Source organism: Pristiophorus japonicus, chromosome 8 (genome assembly GCF_044704955.1).
Source record: "Pristiophorus japonicus isolate sPriJap1 chromosome 8, sPriJap1.hap1, whole genome shotgun sequence".
Taxonomy (NCBI): Eukaryota; Metazoa; Chordata; class Chondrichthyes; family Pristiophoridae; genus Pristiophorus; species Pristiophorus japonicus.
The window spans coordinates 134,805,031-134,819,468 of NC_091984.1; the positions used below are offsets into that span (position 1 = coordinate 134,805,031).

Sequence of the window (14,438 nt, forward strand, 5' to 3'; positions counted from 1 at the left end):
GCTTCCCGCCCCTACCTAGGCCGAATGGGCCTCTGATGTACCTACCTGCGCTGATTTCTTTATCTCTCCGCAAGGGTTTTCTGAAGTGGCCACATACGCTGGCCAAAGTAGAAATGGAGTAATTATTAGCTGGCTAAAGTGGACTAAATGGGCAGAACTGGCGTAGGTGGCTGGCAACGCCCCCTTTTGAGGAAACCTAAAAAAAAACGGAACTAAGCGAGTTACGCTGGTGCAAATTGATTGGGGAAACTGGGGATTTTTAAGTTACGCCAGAAAAAGCAGCCTACTCAACAAAAAAAAAATGGAGCAACTCCTGACCAAAATTGAGCCCTACGTCCTGTGATCTAACTAACAGCAGTGACTTTGAAGTAGTGAAGTAGTATTTGCTTCAAAGAGTGTCTTTAAACTTCTCTCCAGCACAAATTAACACATGTTTTCTTTGTCACTGTGACCGTGGAACATTATCCCTCCTCATACTCTTGGACTTTTTTACATTCTGTGAGAGGTAGTGCTCATTTTGATCTGGAATTCTTAAATAAACTGAAGTACAAATTGAGGTTGTGGTACCTTTCAGAGACAGCGACCATGGAATGATTAAATTTAACCTGCAGTGGGATTCTGGAATACCAAGAGACAGGTATGTAACTTTATTAGAGCTAATAGCAAAAAAATTGAACGCAACTTAAGCAAATTGATTGGAGGAGGTTGCTCAATAATACTTGAGAGGACCAGTGAAACATCTTTATGGCACATTGTTGAGCAAATACATATCTAACATCAGCAAGAACATAATAAATGGATGTAACCCTAAATAGATTGATAGTGCAATCAAGAGAGAGAAAATAATCTACAAATTCTGGCAGGAAAAGGGACATGGGATTCACTGTTTATAAATATGCAGAAACAAGTTCAAAAGATATTGACAAGGGTAAAGAGAGACTTTGAAAAAAATCAAAACTGTAGACACAAACTTTAACTCAAATTCTTTCTGATTTTCAATCATATGTCAGTCAAAGAGATCAGATCCATATAAGATAAGATGCAAAGAGGCTTGAAGCAGAGAATGAGGACATGATGATAAATGTTCTGAATGAATGCATCCTCCAAGCTTTCTCCATGGAACAACTCCCCAAACAGTTAACCCAGGCAAAATTAAAGACTTTGATTTAACTGAGATAGAAGTCCGAGATAGAAGTCCAAGACAGACTAAAAGAACTCAAAAATAAACAAAAAAAATCCCTAGGGATAGACTGTATTTATCCCAGAGTACTAGAGATTCAGGAGGTTTCGAGGGAGTTCTGGACAGTGGCGAGGTATCAGCAGATTTAAAACAAGCCAATATGATGCCCAAATAGGGTGATAAATAACACTTGTAAAATGATAAAATAAATCGGGCATAAAGAATATCTGTAGAATAATTCCATAGCAAACAGCAGTAAACATGGATTTAGAAGGGGAATACCCTGCCAAGTTGAAGCTTGTTAAATGCAAGTTGTTTTTCACGATATCGTGTTGAGGTTCTCTGATCTTTCCTTATTGATCATCCCCATTATACTTGGGTTTATTCTTCTTGCTTTTCGCTGTAACTTTTCTAGTACACGTTGGAACCAGAATTGAACACAATTTCAAATGTGGTTTGGTTAGTGCATTAGCACCAGGTCTGTAGATTTGTGTTATGGTTTTATATTCCAGCATTTGATTTGTTTCCATTGCCTTACCATATTTTTTTTCGATGTTGAAAGTGTTTTTTCCAGTATTACTTCCCCGTAGAGTTCCAAGTCTTCGTAGCCTAATTCTATTTTATTAATTCTGTTGTAAAAGAACTTAGATATTTATCCCATCAGTTTAGATCAAATCCAGTCTAATTCAAATCCAAATCTTAGAGCTGAAAGCATTATCCCTTCTCTAACTTATACAAATGTTCTTGGAATTTTTTTGAACTATCTCAGCAGGTTAGTTGTAATTTTGATATTGTCAGTCTACGAACTTATTTCTGCACTTCACATTGCTGTGTTACGAAGGACCTGAAAGGTAATTTGACTAACTCTGGGGGCTAGAAATTCGTTTTTTGGCGATAGCGGTATTTTTTCTGCCAAAAATACCACAATGTCTCTGCTACCGCTATGAGACCAGCGGGAAAAAATCGGCGTTGCACAAGGATTCGTGGCGCAAACAGTGAATCTTCTGCAACTTTTCTCCGCTAGCAATACCACTGTGAATTGGGCCTAGGGAGGGGGGAAAACTAAAAAAAAATTGCAAAAAAATGTTTTAAATCACAAAACGTTCACAAGACACTTAACTATCGAATCGCTGCAAAAAATTAAAAAATAAAAACTTTAACTTATCTTTTTTGCAGGTCTTCATACCTACCGCTGTTCTTAGGGCTGTAACGCAGATTTTTCCTAAGTGTTTTATTTGTTCCAAACTACGGGTGCGCTGTGAGCCGAATTTTTGGTGAAAGCGCTATTTCGAGTCTTGCATGCCGGCGGTCCTCTCCTCATCGATACTTAAAAACCACCGGCGCAAGACTTCTCTGAATTTCCCGGTTCGCCGTTTTTCACTAAAAACGGCAAAATATTGCCCAAAGAACCCAGCGCAAAGTAGGCGAATTTGGAGTTTGCCGCATGGTTGTGTGGAATTAATCAGTATTTTCTTATTTTGAGATGTAGTGTAATTTTACTCTGTGAATCTGAGCAATACATTGGGCAGGGAATTGTGGAAATTACAAAAATTTAGAATCGCTGCTTAGCAATTCTATTTGTGATGTAGTACAGATTTTAAATTGCTGTATTAGCAAATACTTGTTACTGTTAGTTTTAGTATCAAGGACTCCTTTAATTTTGGGGCTGAGCATCTGCTGTAGAATTTTGTGCTCCATCTCTGTGAGTCGTTTTTTTCATCTTTTAGGTACACTGTCTTCCTTCTTGTTGCTTCTACAACATTCCTTTTTGAATAGGGTGGACAGCTAACTGCTTTGCTGCTAGGAGGAAAGCAAGGGAAACACTGCTCAAGAGGATTGTAGCTAACAAGGAGCAATTGTGTTGTTGTATACAATTCATTGGGACTAATAGAAAGAAAGAGAGAAAGAGTGGGGACAGGAATATTCAAAATTATGCAGTAACAGCAAATGGTCTAAATATCAATAACAGACCTGGATAATGATTCTGCTGGTGCGTGACACAACTCACGCACGAACTCTGGAGAGTTCTTGCTGAAAATTTGGGCTGACTTGATGCAACTGACTGGAAATGACTCTTGTGACTAATGTTCTTTATTATGGAATTGTCGTGAAATTAGTGAAGAAGTTTAGGAAGAAAGACAGTGACGTGGTTACCTAATCCTAGTTACCATTTACACATAAGTATGCTGGTTTCATATCAAGCACAAAGGGCATCAGACATTCCACAAATATAAAATTAGTTTTTCAGGGGCAGAATGATTGTTCAGCAGTCAAATACGCTGTTAAAAAGCCAGTTACATGTCTTTCAACAAGGTGTAATTTTTGGGGGCGTTTTTTAACCGCGATATTCCAGCATAATAGGGAAAGTTTTCATTAGGAACTACGTTCAGTGTGATTTGAAATGATTGTGGACTCTGGAGAGTTCCACAGCGCAACCTGTGGAGAAGCGTATAATCACTGACAGCAACTCGTGGACCTCCGCGTTTATCTGCACATGCGCTGATTCCTGAAGTTTCTGTCACTTTCAGATCGATATTGATGACGAATCCTGACAGTTTCACCATCATTACCACTGCCAAATTCTGGCCAATTTAAGGGTTTGATAGGGTAGACATAAAGTAAATGTTTCCACTTATTTTCATTTTATAGTCTCTTGAACACGTTTAATTCAAATTAACGCTGCTTATTTGGAAGATCTCAGACAACCACGTGCAGATTAAAATGGAATTCCTCATCAGACAAACAGGTTTCCTAAATACAGCTCTAGGACTCTAGATCTCCGAGCTAGAGGGCGCTATATATTATATCGTTACACCTTTCCTTTCATCATAAACAAATTGGATTACAGTGAGCTTCAATGTAAACTGATAATTAACTTCTTATGAATACATCTAGTAAACAACTACAAGTTTAACAAACAACAACAAAACTTTGTCTTATTGATTCTTTATCCAAGTGTCCAGTGTCCATGATTTCTTATTTCTGTACATAGTGTTCCAGGTACTTTGGTGTTGTGCGGATTCTGTTGCTTCGCCTCACTTTTTTTCAGTGGTGTTCTGTGCACTGATCGCTTTAGACTCCATCAGTGCTCTGAGGGGAAATATCAGGCAACATATCCCTGTTTTCGCGTGTTGCCATTGAAGTGCTGTTTCACGTGTTAGTTGGTTGTGTTGTCAGCGGATCGTGTGTGGGTGTCACTGAGAATCTGGAGTTTTGATGAATATCTGTGCTCTATCTTAGATATTTCCTATTTCGGCGATACAGCCATCTTCAGTAGTGATCTGATATGACCGAATGCCGACTTGTTTCTGAACCTGAGCTTTTTGCCACACTTTGTTGTCTCTTGTTTGTTTGAGTCTGTGTTTTTCCTTCCTGCAGTGTAGGAAGTGCTGTAGCACCTCTGTTGTAGTAGTAGTGTGCTTGTTCGGCATGGTTCTTTTCTTTGTTGACGATGACGTTGTGTATGATTCTTGGTTTGAGTAGTTCATTTGTGATTGTAAAGTTTGTCTTTGTGCGATGACCGAGTAAGCATTGTGCTGGCGAACTATCAAGGCCTTCAGTTGGTGTGTTTCACCAGATGAGAAGGTTCATGTCGAAGTCACAACAGTCTTTCTTTGTCTTCTTGCTTTGCGAGCTTAACTGCATTCTCAACATTTCTGTTGCTTTGTGGATATTCTGGTGAGCTTATTGTGTGATTGAATCCATATTTTGTTGCAAAGTTTGTGAACTGTTGAGTTAAAGGAGGTCCATTGTCGGATTGAACCTTTTCTGGAATACGAAAGTTAGAGAAATGTTTCTTGAGGTATTTGATGATGACAGTGGCTTCTTTCTTTCCGTGCAGATTGTCTATCTCAAAATAGTCCACTGTACATAAATAGTCTTTGCCATCGAGTGTGAATATGTCACAACCCATCTTTTCCCATGGTCTCTGAGGGAGATCGTGACTTATCAATGGCTCTTTTGGTTGGCTCGATTGATAGGTGTTGCATGTTTCACACTTTGAAACATAGTCTTTTATGTCACTGTTCGATCCTGGCCAGTAAAGAGATTCTCTGGCACGTCGAACAGTGCTCACGACGCCAGTGTGAGCAGCATGAAGTCGCTGACGAATGTCGGATTGCAGGGTTTTTCGTATGACACAGCAATAGCCTTTGAAGACTATGCATCCTGTGTTGTGAGTTTGTCACGGACTTTAAAGTATGCATACGTTTCAGGCGGGCATTCATGTCTCGTTTCTGGCCATCCTGTTGTGATTTGTTGTATGACCAGTTGTAGTGTGGAGTCATTTATAGTTGCGGGTTGTACGTTAGTCAGTCCTTGTTTGGAGAGTGGGAGAAAGTCCACCATGCGGATGCATTCCATTGCAATTTCAGTTGGTGATCTCTCCACATTTTTGAGGTATGTGTACGATATTCTATTATAAAGGATGTGATAAAGGCACATTTGGATAATATCAACGGGATTAGACACAGTCAACATGAATTTATGAAAGGAAAATCGTGTTTGACAAACCTACTGTAGTTTTTTGACGATGTAACTGATAGAATAGATAAGGTAGAACCAGTGGATGTAGTGTATTTGGATTTTCAGAAGGTCTTTGATAAAGCCTCACATAAGAGGTTAGTGTGCAAAATTAAAGCACACAGGATTGGGAGTAATATACTGGCATGAATTGAAAATTGGTTAACTGACAGGAAACAGAGAGTAGGAATAAACGTGTCTTTTTCGGGGTGGCGAGCAGTGACTAGTGGGGTGCCACAGGGATCAGTGCTTGGGCCCCAGCTATATATATATATTTACATATATATAAATTATTTAGATGAGGGAACCAAATGTAATATTTCCAAGTTTGATGATGACATAAAACTAGATGGAATTGTGAATTGTGAGAAGGATGCAAAGACGCTGCAAGGCAATTTAGATAGGTTGAGTGAGTGGGCAAACACATGGCAGAAGCACTATAACGTGGATAAATGTGAAGTTATCCACTTTGGTCGAAAAAACATAAAGACAAAGTATTATTTAAATGGTGATAGCTTGGGAAGTGTCAATGTACAGAGGGACCTGGGTGTCCTTGTACACCAGTCATTGAAAGCAAACATGCAGGTGCAGCAAACAGTTAAGAAGGCAAATGGTATGTTGGCCTTCATTGGAAAAGGATTTGAGTACAGGAGCAAGGATGTCTTACTACCGTTAAACAGGGCCCTTGGTGAGACCACACCTGGATGATTGTATGCAGTTTTGGTCTACTTACGTAAGAAAGGATATATTTGACATAGAGAGAGTGCAGCAAAGGGTCACCAGACTGATTCCTGGGATGGCAGGACTATCGTATGAGGAGAGATTGGGTCGACTAGGCCTGTATTCACTAGAGTTTAGAAAAATGAGAGGGGATCTCATTTAAACGTATAAAATTCTGACTGAGTTGGACATACTGGATGCGGGTAAGATGTTTCCCCTGGCTGGGAAATCTAGAAAAAGGGGTCACAGTCTCAGGGTACGGGGTTGGAAATTTAGGACTGAGATGAAAAATGTCTTCACTCGGTGGTGAACCTGTAGAATTCTCTACCACAGAAGGCTGTGGAAGCCAAGTCATTGAATATATTTAAGAAGGAGATAGATAGATTTCTAGACTCAAAAGGCATCAAGGGGTATGGGGAGAAAGCAGGATTATGGTGTTGAGATAGAGGATCAGCCATGATCATATTGAATGGTGGTGCAGGCTTGAAGGGCCAAATGGCCGACTATTCCTATTTTCTATGTTTCTACGAGGGGGTGTCTGCTAGCTCCATTTCTTTTCCTGGTTGATACTTTATTTCAATGTCATATTGGTTGAGCTGAATGAGCAGACATTGAAGCCGCTTCGGTGCTGCATATAACGGCTTGCCTCGTATGGCAAGAAAACGCTTATGGTCTATCCATAGCATGATTTTGCGACCGTATACATATTGATGGTTTCATTCCATTGCGAAGACTTTTCGATTTGAGAGGATCACATTTCTGCAGAAGTGAGTGCTTGGCTCCCGTATGTGATTGGTTGCCCCTGTTGCAGAAGGACGAACCCAGGACCCTTGCTCGAAGCATCTCCTTGACGTTTGTTTGTAAGTTTGTGGTTAAAGTACCTGAGCACCGGAGAATCTGTCACGCATTGTTTGATAGCTTCAAATGCTTTGTCGTCTTCAGTCCATTGCCAGACTGTGTCTTTGAGTAACCCGTCACAGAGGCTCATAGAGGTCTGAAAGATCTGGCAAGAATTTTGTGAGGTATTTTGTCATCGCGGCAAATCGTTGTACACCTGCGACATCCTGCGGTTTCTGCATTTCGTTGATTGCGACCACTTTGCTTGGGTCGGCTTTGCGTCCATCACTAGACAGTATGTGTTCCATGTATTTCACTTGGGAGCTCTTGTATTCGAACTTATCGAAGTTTAGTTTGATGTTTCGCTCTCTGCATCTCTGCATGAATTTGCGTAAGTTTGTGTCATGATCATGATTGGCCTCTAAGTGTCTCACCGCGTCCAGTGATCAAGTTATCATCTGCAATCTTGTAGACTCCATTTAGACCCTCGAGGTTCTGGTCGAGCTTCTGCTAGAAGATTTCCAGAGCAGGACTGATGCCAAATGGCATTCTATTATATCACTATCGTCCCCATGCTGTCTGGAAGGTCGTGGGGTCGGAGGACTCTGTGTCTAGTTCACATTGCAAGAAACCATCCTTACAGTCTGCTTTAGTGAAGACCTTGACATTTGACATCTGTGGCAAAATGTCATCAATCACAGGAAGTGGATAGTGTCCGCGGTTCAGGGCATTGTTCAGAGATACATATTCCTCTTTCCATTTGGCTTTTGTCACTAGACTGGATACCCAGTCCGTCGGTTCAACAACTTTCGTGATGATTTGTCATTCTTCCAAACGATTGAATTCCTCTTTCAGTGTTTGATCGCTATTGGCACCCATTTGGGTGGCATTACTGCTGGTGTCGCTGATGCATTAAGTTCAAGGTGAACTGTCCCTGGCATGTGTTCAAGTCCCTTAAACACATCCGGATACGCATAGTTGACATCAGTTTTTGATGCTAGCGAGATGTTTGTCTTGTTCGTAGTTTGCGATTTGCGTGATTCATTTATTACTGCGATATTCTGATGCTGCACTTTTATCACTTGTAGCTGTTGAGAAGTGCGTGAGCCAATCAGTGGTGACTTTGGCCCTCTGATCACAAAGGGCACACGTATTTTTGCTTGTTCTTTGTATTTTCCAGTGGTTCTTTGTATTTTACAAGGTCCTACCACTGGAATGATTCACATAGTGACAATGTTGTCTCAGATTCATTTACCTTTAAGCCTTTAAGTAAGTATCTGCGAGGTAGCACATTGCATGTGGCCCTACAATCTATTTGAATTTTTACTATTTGACCTTAAATGGAGAAGGTAGCCATAATCTTGTTAGGATACTTTCTGTTAGCTTTGTCCTCGATTGTGCAATCAACTTTACCAAGCATCTTTACAGTCATGACTTCAAAATCAGAATCATTACTGTCTTCATAGAGTGCATGAACTTTTAACTTGCCCTTATATTTCGGCTTATGAGTAGACTTCTGCCTTGATCCATTCTGCCTGCACTTTTGAGAAAAGTGATTTTGTTTGCCGCAACTTGTGTAGGTCTTTCCATATCATATGCTGGCCATTTAGTTTTTGATGGCTCATGCCTTTTGCCACAATATCGACAATTGTTTGTAAACTCTTTGTGAATTCTTTCTTTGTGGGTCGGGGTTTCTGCTTTGACATCTTCAGAGTATGTTTTAGTGAGCTTCGTGGATTTCATTTGCACAACTGTGGCGAGTGTTAGGCTCGATTCTTGCACAGAGTGTTATCAAATATTCCACAGACTATGCGGTCTCTGATGAAATCATCCCTCAAATTGCCGAAATCACATGACAATGCTAGCTCCCTCACTTTCACAAGGTATCTATCAAACCGCTTGTCCCCCTGTACACAGTTGTTAAACTGGTACTGTTCATAGTTGATTGGTTTTACCTTTACAGTGCTCTTCCCAGAGCTTCAAAATAATCTCAATTTCCTGCTTGTTTTCCTCTGACTTGTAGGGAAGATTATTGTGGATTTCTCGGGTATCTCTGCCAATGGCAGTGATAAACGTTGCAACACGAATTCTATCTGGCTTATCCTCAATATTTGTGATAACTTCATAGCTGTTCCATAGCTTTTTTTTCCAGTAGGCTTTCAAATCGGCAATCATGTGCAATGTCATCATCAAAGGCAGATCCTCGGAATCGAGGAAGACTTGCTTCCACTCCTGAAGTGAGTTCTTTGGTGGCTGAACAGTCCAATATGAGAGCCACAGACTCTGTCACAGGTGGGACAGATAGTTGTTGAAGAAAGGGGTAGGTGGGGCTGGTTTGCCGCACGCTCTTTCCGCTGTCTGCGCTTGATTTCTGCATGCTCTCGCCGTTGAGACTCGAGGTGCTCAACGCCCTCTCGGATGCACTTCCTCCACTTACAGCGGTCTTAGGCTAGGGACTCCCAGGTGTCAGAGGGGATGTTGCACTTTATCAGGGAGGCTTTGAAGGTGTCCTTGTAGCGTTTCCGCTGCCAATCGTTGGCTCATTTGCCATGAAGGAACTCCGAGTAGAGCACTTGCTTTGGGAGTCTCGTGTCTGGCATTCGGACTATGTGGCCTGCCCAGTGAAGCTGATCGAGTGTGGTCAGTGCTTCAATGCTGGGGATGTTAGCCTGGATGATGACGCTGATGTTGGTGCACTTGTCCTCCCAGGGGATTTGTAGGATCTTGCGGAGACATCGTTGGTGATATTTCTCCAGCAACTTGAGGTGTCTGCTGTACGTGGTCCATGTCTCTGAGCCATACAGGAGGGCAGGTATTACCCTGTAGATCATGAGCTTGGTGACAGTTTTGAGGGCCTCGTCTTCAAGCACTCTTTTCCTCAGGTGGTCGAAGGCTGCACTGGCACACTGGAGATGGTGTTGGATCTCGTTGTCGATGTGTCGGGAGCCTGCTCTTGTTGATAGGAGGCTCCCAAGATATGGGAAGTGGTCCCTGGTGTCCAGGGCTGCGCCGTGGATCTTGATGACTGGGGGGCAGTGCTGTGCGGTGAGGACAAGCTGGTGGAGGACCTTTGTCTTACGGATGTTTAGCGTAAGACCCATGCTTTCGTACGCCTAAGTAAATAAGTCGACTGTCCTGGAGTTCAGCCTCTGTATGTGCGCAGACGCATGTGCATTTGAGGTGGGAGAGGAATGTGCGCGGGAGTTGGCACTGTGGTGGTCATGATAGCTCACTGCAGTTTAGGACTTTGAGTTTGTCACATACATGTATATAGTTCAAATACCCAGCGGACTAGAACAAGTTTAATAGTAAAATATCATAGCCATGTATTTGTAGAAATACTTTTTCAATCCAGGCTCTACAATAGCTTATGCTACCTTAAGTTCACTTTACTAATACTAATGCCTCGATTACTTTACAAGCTTATGACTATTAATCGGCCTTCACTGATCCACTCGCGGTGTGTACGAAACACGCTCTGCACTGCTTAACGTCGATTTCGATCGGCTCGCAAAAAATCTTACAGTTCCAATATTTCGATTATAGATGTGTTCGACAAAAGATCGGAAGTCTCCGCTTCTGACACCATGTATTTTATAGTCTCTTGAACACATAGTTAAAATTAACTCTATTTATTTGGGAGATCTCAGACAGCTATGTGCAGATTAAAATGGAGTTCATCAGGTTTCCTAAATACAGCTCCAGTACTCTAGACCTCCTAGCTAGAGGGCGCTATACATTATATTGTTACATGGGCTAGATGTCCATCATAATTACAAGATAGTCACTAATAAATCCAATTCGGAATTTAGGAGAAACATCTTTACCCAAAAAGTAGTAAGAATGTAGAACCCGCTACTACATGGAGCCATTGAGACAAATAGCATAGATGTACTTAAGGGGCAACTCTAAGCACAGGAGGAAGAAAGGAATAGAAGGATATGAGGATAGGGTTTGATGAAGTAGGCTGGGAGGAGGCTCATGTTGAGCATAAACCCCGGCAGAGACCAATTTGGCTATATGGTCTGTTTCTGTGCTATACACTCGATTTAAATTTGGATCAGGCAGGAAAGTTATTTGGATAGCAGCTGAAAAAGTGACTGCAGCTGCAATTCTTGATGTTCACAGAGAACTAGGCTCTTTTGACCAACCTGCAAGAAATTCCTCATTCTTTGAAAGCCGAATGAAGTGCAGAACTGTTCTGAGTCGAGAGGAGCAGAGAGATACTTTCTCAGTTAAATTTTGGTCACTTAAGTGGACAAGTGCATGCCAAGTATGAGTAGAGTTAGTGCTGCCTATTTCCAAAATCTAAAAACAGAAGTTCTCAAATTCGTATCAGGACAGTGCAAGACCTAGGATGCAACTACTTAAAGTCCATGGGAAAGAAGACATTGGACATTTTAAGATGCCAATACCTGAGCCTCTGCAGTCCAGCCTTTTAACCACCATACATACTTGTAGGCATTTACACAATGAACAATGATGGTATATCTAGAGCTGAGGAAGAGAAACTGCAGCAGGTATGGGCTGTTTCGTACATACTGTTAATTTTCCAATAATAAATCAAACTGAGTATTTGAAATTGCTATTTGATGAGTTTATAATGTCCCAAATCTGATTTAATGTTTCAGTCGTCCAATTTTGAAAACCGGAGAAAGCCATCATTGTATTGCACACTAAGGTGGTGAAGTGCTTTGAAAATACTTAATTATAATGGTAGCAACCATTAAAATGTAGATGTGTCACCTGTGGCTCAGTGGGTAGTACACTCGCCTCTGAGTCAGAAGGTTGTGGGTTCAAATCCCACTCCAGGGACTTGAAACGTATAAATCTAGGCTGACACTCCAGTACAGTGCTGTGGGAGTGTTGTACTGTCTGAGGTGCTGTCTTTCGGATGAGACGTTAAACCGAGGCCTCATCTGCCTTCCGAGGTGAATGTAAAAGATTCCACCGCACTATTTCGAAGAAGAGCAGGGGAGATATCTCCGGTGTCCTGGCCAATATTTATCCCTCAATCAACATAACAAAAACATCTGGTCATTATCACATTGCTGTTTGTGGGAGCTTACTGTGCGCAAGTTGGCTGCTGCATTTCCTACATTACAACAGTGACTACACTCCAGAAGTACTTCATTGGCTGTAAAGCGCTTTGAAACGTCAAGTGGTCGTGAAAGGTGCTATATCAATGCAAGTCTTTTTTTTAATTCCATCTTAAAGATAGTATTATGCTGATGACAGGTCTGGCATAAGTTGAGTGCTGTGAATGCCTGAATTTATATCAATTTGTAAATGGGTCACACCGAGTTACTTCAGGTTTGCTGCTTTGCACCTTCCACCATTCATTGTATAATTCCAGGATAAGACCTTAAACAATGCTACCCTGGTTCAGGATAAGCATCTTAATTTAATGTACCAGATAATGCATTTTATTTGCCAAAAGTAGCAAGACAATTTCTAATTTAGAATATAATGGAAGTGGGGGAAGTGACTTGCAGTTGCCATGTACCCACAATCCCATGTGATAAATATAGATTCTGAGATATTTTCTGCAGGGTGAGATAAGTATGCATTTTTAAATAAACATCTCAACTATTTTGCTGGCCAATATTATGCTTCCTTTGCATAGTGTAAAGTGTCCACAGCAAGTAATCTTATCAAAGTATACTTTGTTCCTGTGCGGGTGCATTTGTTAATCAAACAAAGACAAACATTTATGTTGGCCTGATCATATCTTAGAAATATCTCAAAATGCAATGAAATATTGTTAACCAGTGAAGTGTTCTAGGAGGTATCTTTTTTGACCTGCTTTTGCAGCAGTAATCTTCATAAAACACACGTGCCAGCTGTGTACTTGATGTACTTAAGTAGGACAGCAGGAATTGGGTTGAACTCACCACAGATTGGGCCTAATTTTCCCCAACCCGCTGGAAACGGCCCGGAAAAAAAAGTGGCTCCATCCTGCCCGCTCTGCCTAGTCTCCCGTGTCTTAGCGCGGCGTACATAATGCAGTGGGGGCGGGGGGGGGGCGGAGCAACAGCCCAGCGCAGAAAACACTGCCGGCAGCTGTCCACATGTCCAGTGGAGTCTGCGCGCATGCTCGTCTCCCTCCCAGCATGTCCTGCAGGCTGTGAGCAGGACCCGATGCTCGCAGCCCCTATCCCTGAGGAAGGGACGCCCCGATGTTCGCCGCACCCTATCCCTGGCCGAAGGGATGCCCCGATGTTCGCCTGGTGAGTGGGGAATATCCTGCAGTATTTATTCAGGGTCGCTCAGAGTTGTCAGAAACGGAGTGCAAAAGTTGGAAATTTGGTAAGTGGGAATTCGGTGCAGCGAGGGGAAGGTGGTTCTGTTTTTTGGCTTCAATACTTGTAGTGGTTCATGTTACATATTTAAATATTTCATATAATCTACCTATAACTTAAACTAGATCAAGTAATGAGTTTAAAAAACTACAAGCTAAGTTGATTAAATAGATGTTGAAAGGTTGTTTCCCCTGGCTGATATTATCCACTTTGGACCCAAGCTAGATAGATCAGAATAAATGGTGTGAAGCTCGGAACTGCGGTGGCCCCTAGTTCTAGTTTCCCCAACCAGTGGAAACAACCTCTCTGCTTCTATCTTGTCTATCCCTTTCATTATTTTAAATGTTTTGACAAGATCACCCCTCATCCTTCAGAACTCCAACGAGTAAAGACCCAGTCTACTCAATCTATCATCATAAGGTAACCCCCTCATCTCCGGAATCAGCGTAGTGAATCGTCTCTGTACCCCCTCCAAAGCTAGTATATCCTTCCTTAAGTAAGGTGACCAAAACTGCACGCAGTACTCCAGGTGCGGCCTCACCAATACCCTATACAGTTGCAGAAGGACCTCCCTGCTTTTGTACTCCATCCCTCTCACAATGAAGGCCAACATTCCATTTGCCTTCCTGATTACCTGCTGCACCTGCAAACTAACTTTTTGGGATTCATGCACAAGGACCCCCAGGTCCCTCTCTCAAAAGAGTTTCATGCACAAGGACCCCCAGGTCCCTCTGCACCGCAGCATGTTGTAATTCCTTCCCATTCAAATAATATTCCCTTTTACTGCTTTTTTTCCCCAAGGTGGATTACCTAACACTTTCCGACATTGTATTCCATCTGCCAAACCTTAGCCCATTCGCTTAATCTATCTAAATCTC

The 14,438-nt window shown here is 41.8% G+C and overlaps 1 protein-coding gene and 1 pseudogene across 5 annotated transcripts in view; one reads left to right on the top strand and one right to left on the bottom strand.

The window, feature by feature from the left end:
* LOC139269166 (alpha-2,8-sialyltransferase 8F pseudogene) overlaps positions 1–4,611 on the bottom strand; it is a 52,352-nt pseudogene extending 47,741 nt beyond the window's left edge.
* ralgps2 (Ral GEF with PH domain and SH3 binding motif 2) overlaps positions 1–14,438 on the top strand; it is a 641,885-nt gene that overhangs the window by 232,477 nt on the left and 394,970 nt on the right. The window lies entirely within an intron of this gene.